Raw genomic sequence first — 9,293 nt, 5'->3', positions numbered from 1 at the left:
CAATCCGTTTCTTTCTTAAAACTAGCTCTAACCAACTAAATCAGAACAGACTGTTCTGACAATAATGCAATTCAAGATCTAATCAAAAGTAAGTTAAAGTATCTTATATTCTAACAGGCTGTCCATGAAGAAAATATTTGACAATACCCTGTAAATACAACCAGTGTGTGGAGAATATCAAGTTGGGGAAAGTCCTTTTGTGATGAAATTCTCTTGCTCTGATGATAATAATTGGTATTTTCAAAACTGCAGAACAAGGAAGGGCGGTCATTTCTGTGTTATCAAGTGATCACCATATTCCCCATTAAGATAAGACTCCTTCAAATATTCATATATTCACAGTTAAATAAGAACCAAAGAACCTATAGCCTGTTTCTAACCTATCTTCTTGCTCAGTAAAATAAATCTGCCTATAGATCTGTGAAAATCTTTCTTTCTGACTTGTAAGCTACTACAAGGAGACTGATACTATAAGGTAAGAAGAACAAATACTGTTAGCCATATTTCTGAAGCAGAGCTGGAATAAGATTTGATTATTTTGATTTTAGCTGACTGCATGGTTTTTTACGACGCTTGAATTAAGAACCTGCACTGTGTTTGGTTTCACTTTTTGAATGTTCTGTTTCTAGCTTCAGTCTTTTCAGAAGTAAGGAATCAGAGAAATAAGTATGGAGCTAAAAACATGTTTGGAACTAAGACTTCGTGAAAATAAAATAAATATGGACTATGACTGAAGGAGTCTCTCTATATATATCGGGGGTCTCCCAACCCCTGGTTTTTGTCCCTAGAACAGTGATGGCAAACCTTTTTTTCCCATGGGTGCCAAAAGTGTGTGCGTGCATACTTTCATGCATGCGTGAGTGCCAACACTCATAATTCAATGCCTGGGGAGGATGAAAACGGCCTCCCCCATTCCCAGAGGCTTCCTGGAGGCCAGAAATGTCCCGTTTCCCAACTTCTGGTGGGCCCCAGTAGGCCCGTTTCCCAACTTCTGGTGGGCCTGGGAAGCCCATTTTTCACCCTCCCCAAGCTCTAGAGCAGTGTTTCTCAACCTTGGCAGTTTGAAGATAAGTAAACCTCAAATCCCAGAATTCCCCAGCCAGCAACACTGGCTGGGGAATTCTGGGAGTTGAAGTCCACACATCTTCAAACTGCTAAGGTTGAGAAACACTGCTCTAGAGGCTTCTGGGGAGCCTGAAAAAGGCAAAAATACCCTTCCCCATTCCCTCAGAGACCCTCCATAAGCTGAAAACGCCCTCCCATGGCCTCTGTTTAGGCAGAAAATCAACTGTCTGGCATGCATACGAGCTGAGCTAGGGTGACAGCTCGTGTGCCAGCAGATATGGCTCCGCATGCCACCTGTGGCACCCGTGCCATAGGTTCGCCATTACTGCCCTAGAATGCTAGCAATCTGGTTGTGCAAACAAGCGAAGCCCCATCTGCTTCACGCAAGCAACATGCACACCCATGCCCTCTCCAGTCCACAGAAAAGCCTTTCTCCATGGAATCGGTCTCTGATGTCCAAAAGGTTGGGGGCCGCTACTCTATACGACTCACTGCACCTTTCCTTGTGTCTTCAGTCTGCAATTTTCCGGAAGGGATTGGGCATTGTGGCTGACATTTGTGAGCTGGCAAGGGAACTATATTTATAATCTAGTTGTATTAATTTGTGGCTGAATTCTTAATTCTCCAGCCACATTACTGATGCTATGAAATGGTTGGCTACACGAAATTTAGTGAGTGTGCTTGCAACCCCATTCAGTAAATCGTATATGTCCATGACTAAGCTAAGCTTTTTGGTTCAGAAAGAAGTCTCTTAAGTAACTATTCTTGCAGATAGAGAATTAATTTTAGCTTATTTTTTCTGGACAGATTTTGAATCTGAAAAATATCAGTTGTAATAAAGCCTACATTATCAGAAGAAGTAATTAGAATTATGTAACATTCCCAATTAAGTGATGTTTAGAGGATGATATTAACCATCAATATTCTGAATACTTAATACTGTCTGTTTGAAAGTTGGAAGGTAATTTTTGTTCACATTTAATTTAACTGCTGAAATTGCAGTATCCATATCTATTATCTATATTACAGTTTTGCAAACCTAAATAACAGAGTTACCAAAATTGTCTAAGAATTCCCAGATGGCATCTATCATACAGTTTTATTTGAAGCATTATGGGCAACTTTCCAAGTGAGCCACAGTTTGACTGTAAAGCTTTGGCTGGCCTGAGATTGATTATATCATTGCTAACATTTACTCTATAATTACTGTGTGTCTTATAGAAGGAAAGCTTCTGACTTAGGAATATCTGTGGTATGGCATTCTGATTACATTTATTTTTTTCCTCTAGAATGTCTACTTGTCTGATGCCACATGTAAGACAAACTCTGTGTCCTAAAGACTGATTTGCCCGTATACTGATGTTAGTCTTCAAGGTAATTGATCACATATCAAATAGAAATTGTAATAATAGAACAGTAAGGTAGAAACTATAAAAAAGAATTGGCTAGGCGTAACAAATTTAATTGGTATAATTTCTTTGCACTCTCTCGAGCTATTTAATTAGGATAGGAATGAGAAGTTTAGAATTGCCAAAATATTCAGATTAATCACCTATCTAATTCAGCTGTAGCTACTCCAGCAATAGAAGCTCCCTAAAGTCTCAAGCCAATTTTCCCCCAACTCTGGTAGCTAAATTGTCAGAAGGGGAAAATTGATAGAATAGAAACCATGGTGAATTAAGAATTTACCTTGATATTTTTGTCCTTTACACAACCTCTTTCTGGCATGTAAAAATGAATCAGATGTAACCACACATTAAGTTGCGATCAGTGTGCTGGAATTGATGCAGGCATCTCCTAAATCTCAGATCATTGATGATAATTAAGCTACAAACAACATGAGACTTATTTTTTAAAAAAGGTTATAACAGTAGTGAAAATGTCCTTTTTAATTTTCTTGCACATAAATATTGTGATTAAAGTATATGCAGTGATACCTCGTCTTACAAACGCCTCATCATACAAACTTTTCGAGATACAAACCTGGGGTTTAAGATTTTTTTGCCTCTTCTTACAAACTATTTTCACCTTACAAACCCACCGCCGCCGCTGGGATGCCCCACCTCCGGACTTCCATTGCCAGAGAAGCACCTGTTTTTGCGCTGCTGGGATTCCCCTGAGGCTCCCCTCCATGGGAAATCCCACCTCCGGACTTCCGTGTTTTTGTGATACTGCAGGGGAATCCCAGCAGTGCAAAAACGGGCGCTTCGCTGGCAACGGAAGTCCAGAGGTAGGGTTTCCCAGCGAGGGGTGCCTCAGTGAAATCACAGCATCGCAAAAACACAGAGGTCCGGAGGTGGGGTTTTCTATGGAGGGGAATCTCAGGGGAATCCCAGCAGTGCAAAAACGGGTGCTTCGGCTGGGAAAAGGGGTGAATTTTGGGCTTGCACGCATTAATCGCTTTTCCATTGATTCCTATGGGAAACATTGTTTCATCTTACAAACTTTTCACCTTAAGAACCTCATCCCGGAACCAATTAAGTTTGTAAGACAAGGTATCACTATATTATAGAGGCATCATAGAAATAATCTTTGATTTTTAGAAGTTTATATTTTAAAATCTGGGGTTGGTCTGGTTACCAAAGTGGGATTAGTGGTTAGGTTACTAGGCTAGTAACTGAGCAACTGTGAGTTCTAGTCCCACCTTAGCCTGAAAACTATCTGGGTGAATTTAGGATAGTCACTCTCTCTCAACCCAACTCTTCTCACAGGGTTGTTGTTGTGGGGAAAGTAGGAGGAGGAGGAGACTGACTTGAGTTGTTTATAAAAATAATAAAAGGATATAAACAAAGTAAATAAAAGTATCACCGCATTATAATTTGTGAAAAACATTTTCAGCCATTTGGCATATACTTTCAAGGGATCATGCTGGATAAAATGCCATTTGGACAATCAGAGACTGCCTAGGATTCTAGATGATTTAGGTGTTTACAACGGAAGTGAGAAACCTGTTGTTCTCCTTAATACTTATGCTTGCGCAATAGACAGGGTGTTTAGGGCTAACAGGAATGTAGTCTAACAATACCAGAGCAGGTATTCAGAATTACATATGTAAATATGCACATCACAAGGCTCCCCCCAAAAATCATGTGTGCACACAGGTCTCACAGAATTGTAGTATATAGTAACAATTCAATTTATGCCCTTGTTGTATGTTGACGTTGCTGACTTTTGAAAATGGAGGGTTTGGAAAAGAATGAATTAAAAAAAGTATTTTGATTTGGGCTTAAATTGCTGTTTCCAAGTTCTGTATGCAAAAAAGAAGTCTGTGAGTCATTCATTCCTCTCCTTTCCAATAAATTTTCCTTCCAATAATCAAGAACATATTTGTGAAGGAGGAGGGTACTTCTCTTGAGCTTACGTTTAGCCTGAAAATATTACCAATAGAATGTATCAGTTTAAAGATTTCTTGGAATGCCTGGGCTTTTAGTAACAAAAATTAGTTCTTTCGGTATGAAATAAAAGCATAAATGCAGCAAAGACCTATCAAGCTTTGGAAGCTGACTTTTGTCCTCTTTAAAATGTGCCTTGAAATCCTTCCAGAATACAAAAACTTCTTTACTTTGAGCCTTTGGAAGAAATAATTGCAAAAGTGCTGAATAGTAAGTTATAGAAGGTTTGCTTTTTAATTTATGACATCTCTGCTTTCCAAGATAACTTTCCTTTGTTGAAATTCAGTACAGGGAGATAAAAATGGCTAAATATATAGGATGAGCCTTAAAGCACTACTTAAAAATACTGTGTTCTGAATCCACCCCAAACCCTCATCATATGAAATGGAGAGATACATGCCTCTAAATAGGCTGTGTGGATCAAATTCACATTGCTCAAGAAACCAGATTTTGGCAGCATTATCTAAAGAGGAAATGCAAACCATGTTTATGTATGCTTTGGCTTTGGATGCTTCCAGTTTTTCTGATGTTTGCATTGGCTCTTAATTATGTTAAGCCGTGTCACTTTATTACAGTTCTAAAATGTGACAATAACCTTGCATGAACTCTTAGATAATCAATGCATTATTTATAATGAAAGTTAAGGTTTCAAAGGGGGACAAGTTAGTTCCATTTCATTAACTGGACTGGACTAGGGAACGAGTCAGAAAAGAACAGAAAAGACTCAGCCTGCAATAGCTTAAAACATAAGAATTTGCTCTTGCTAGTAATCCAGTAGAATTCTGGGGGGGTTTGCTTGAAAGTATGGCTATCTGCCTAGTGTAATGGGAAAATAAGCTGTCTGGTGGTAGACAAGATCCTGTAGGGTAGGAAAGTATTCTGGTATCTTTATATTTTCCTTTTTATTAACTATATTAATAAAATATATGCAAAAACATATGTACCTCAAAACTTGACCAGGGCAAAACAATAGATGCAATTTATATAGACTTCTGTAAAGCCTTCGACTCAGTGGTTCATGATAAACTACTTCTGAAACTGAAATCCTGTGACATCTCTGCACCCCTACATGACTGGATAACTGTGTTCCTGTCAAACAGACAACAAGTGGTCAAAATAGGGAGTGTCCTATCTAATCTCGTTCAGCACAGTGTACACCAAGGCAGTACATTAGGACCAACACTCTTTATACTCTATGTAAATGACCTTTGTGATTACATTACAAGTGACTGTGTTCTCTTTGCCTATGATGTAAAACTGTTCAATACCACCAGCAACACTGCTACCATCTAAAAAGACCTTGACTCTGTGTCAGAATGGTCAAACATTTGACAACTCCAAATTCCAACTAACAAATGCTCTGTCCTGCACATTGGCAAAAAGAATCAGAATATCAAATACAAGCTGAATAAACAAGACCTTGCAGATGACCATCACTCTGTCAAAGATCTTGGAATACTCATCTCAAATGACCTAAGTGCCAAAGCCCACTGCAACAACATTGCCAAAAAGGCTTCAAGAGTTATTAACCTCATCTTACGTAGCTTCTTCTCTGGTAATACCACACTACTAACCAGAGCATACAAGACATTCACCAGACCAATCTTTGAATACAGTTCATCTGTCTGGAACCCACATAAATACATTAGAAAGTCCTGAGATACAATATTTCACTAGAAGAGTCCTCCCCTCCTCTACTCACAACAGAATACCTTACACAACCAGACTTGAAATCCTGGGCTTAGAAAGCTTAGAACTATGTTGCCTTTGGCACAATCTTTTTTTAAAAAAAATATCTTTATTGGTTATTTACATTGATAAAAACAAGACAACATAAAAAGAAAACACACATACATACAAACAAGACAAAATAAAGCATTATGCTTTATAGATTAAGTAACTTTGGTATCAGAACTTAGAATGGATACCAGCTATGTAGCAGGATATTTTTTTATTTGCAGCTTATTCATTTGCAACCATTTCAATTCCTACTTACTAATACATAGATCATTAAATTATCTGCTACAATATCCTACCTGTCAATGACTACTTCAGCTTCAACTACAATGATACAGGAGCACACAACAGATACAAACTCAAAGTGAACCACCCCAAAGTTGACTGTAGAAAATAGGACTTTAGCAACAGAGTGGTTAATGCCTGGAACTCACTACCGGACTCTTGGTTTTGTCACCAAATCCCCAAAACTTTATCCTCAGACTGTCCATTGTTGACCTCACCTGATTCCTAAGAAGTCAGCATAAGAGCACCAGCGTGCCTACTATCCCTGTCCAATTGTTCCGTCTCATCAGTACCCATCCTACCGTATGTATATAAACAATGTTATCTCTATGTATATTACAAATACGTACTTGATAAAATAAAATAAATATATGGCTGACTGTGCTCACCTTTGCATCAGGGGTGAAATGCTACCAGTTTGGCCTGGTTTGGGTATACTGGTTATGGTGGCCACCAGTGATTTGAAAAACCGGTAGCATCAGCAGCATGCCCACCCACCGGGATGTTACCATTTTCTAGTTTTTTGCGCATGCGCAAAGCCTTCTGCGCATGTACAGTGGGTGAAAAAGCGTGCATGACAGCTTCTGAAATGATAGGGAAAGTAAGTAGATTTAACCATTGCTTTGCACCCATGTTGTAAATAAGGAGTCCCTCTCAATGGCAGCCATTCCACATGCATGCAGGCTCTCCAAAATTAAAATATGCTCGTTGGACCCAAAGTTTGCAGATTTCTGTATTTGATTTAGATTTGACCTAGATATGTCAGCTTGCACTGGAAAACAGCTAAAAACTGTGTGCAAAACTAGTGACAATTAGAAGAGCTTTGAGGACCAATCACATCAAGATAGATGAAAGAACTATGATTTAATCCAGAATAAACAACAGGTAGTTTGGTATCAATGTCACCGAAAAATGCCAAGAGAACCTTTGTTGCAAACAAACCAACCTCTTACATTATACGTTTTCAAAAAAACAAACCCCAAAACACTCCAGATTTCTTCCATTTAATCTGAAGGTAGGCAAGAATTAAAATTAAAAAGTACAGAGGAGGTACACCCATTGATCCTAAGGTGCAACTTCATTGTGATTATTATTTATTACATTCACTTTTTATACTGTCCCACTGCAATGCTTTAAATCATTCATAGTTAATACTTTACAGAAATGATCTCATTAAATCTTTGAATCACAAATATCCCAACTGAACTTCAACTTTGCACATCCATAGGATTGAAAAACAGATTATTTAATTAAACATAAACCATACCCCACAATCCCTTATTCATGTCCCAAAGATTGAAAAATAAAACTCTTTTCTACACATTTCCAAAGCACAACAGTGAGCAGGCAATCATACCTTCAGGAGCAGCTATTTCACAATGATGGAGCAGCCACCAAGGTTTAACTCCAAATTGCCAATCTCTTCGCTTCATGAATACAACTATCTGAATCGTTCCTTTCTGGGATAAATACAGAAAGAGCACATATTCTTTTTAAAGACAGTTTCAAAAGCCATATATGACTTTTTAGGTTGATGTTTGTTGAAATCAAAGCCATCATGAGAGCCAGCAAAGGCATCTCTGAAGAGGTTGTGCTGCAGTAGACCTCCATGATGATGAACAAAAATTCATTTGGATGGCGAAGAAGTCCTGATTTCTAATCAGTATAACTTCATTTAGCAGAATAGGATTTGTACTCAGAATGTGCATACTAGGAATTGATGGATGGGGCTGATGTGAGCATATCCAGATCCTTTTTTTATTTCTAATAGCTTTATAATTTATACTTGACAATGTCTATATAAGACAATGACCATTACTCCTCAAGGAACAGCTGTTGAGTGAGTATAATTATGAGTATAAATTTCTCCCCGATTCAAATGGAGCCTGAATTTGAGACTTAGAAAGAATTTCGTGACTGGAACAAAGGAAAGCTTGCCTTGGCAGTGACACATGATTTACAGGAAAAATATCTTTTTCGGGATTGGCACGGAATAGTCTGGAAAAAAACCATTAGGTTGGAAGGAGGAATAGATAATAATTTACATGAGTCTGTAAAAAGTGATTTACCTTATTACAGGAACTGAACTGTATACTGTATTTTTATTATTATTTATAGTTCTTAAATTCTCTCAGTAGACTTCAGTGTAAAGGTTTGAGAGGTATTTGAAATGTCTAAGAGAGTGGTCCCCAACTTTTCTGGGCTTGCAGACCAGCGGGGAGAGGGGGGAGGAGAAATAATGGTTCTATGTGAGCAGCGGGCCTGCACATTTGTGCGCCCAGCTCCATTTGTGCAAGTGGCAGGAACTCAGGTGCATTTGAAGCTTCATTTGCACAAGCAGTGGGCCCACCACTTGCGTAAATGGAGCTGTATGCATAAATGCGCAGGTTCCAAATGGGCCATGACCCAGTCCTGGACTGTACCCTGAGGGTTGGTATCCTCTGGTCTAAGGGAAAATCCCTTAGAGGTTTTAGCTACAGGATAGCATTCTCCAGTTCTCCAGTTGGAAGTACAGTGTTCTCTCGATTTTCACAGGTTCGAACTTTGCGAAACGTCTATACCACGGTTTTTCAAAAATATTAATTAAAAAATACTTCGTGGTTTTTTCCCCTATACCACGTTTTTTCCCGCCCGATTACATCATATGTCATTACCAAACTTTCATCTGCCTTTAAAAAACATTTAAAAAAATAAACTTTAATAAATAAACATGGTGAGTAATAATCTAAATGGTTGCTAAGGGAATGGGAAATTGTAATTTAGGGGTTTAAAGTGTTAAGGGAAGGCTTGTGATACTGTTCATAGCCAAAAATG

The sequence above is a fragment of the Erythrolamprus reginae genome, chromosome 2 (assembly GCF_031021105.1).
Source record: "Erythrolamprus reginae isolate rEryReg1 chromosome 2, rEryReg1.hap1, whole genome shotgun sequence".
NCBI lineage: Eukaryota > Metazoa > Chordata > Lepidosauria > Squamata > Dipsadidae > Erythrolamprus > Erythrolamprus reginae.
Note: the sequence above shows the minus strand (reverse complement) of the source record.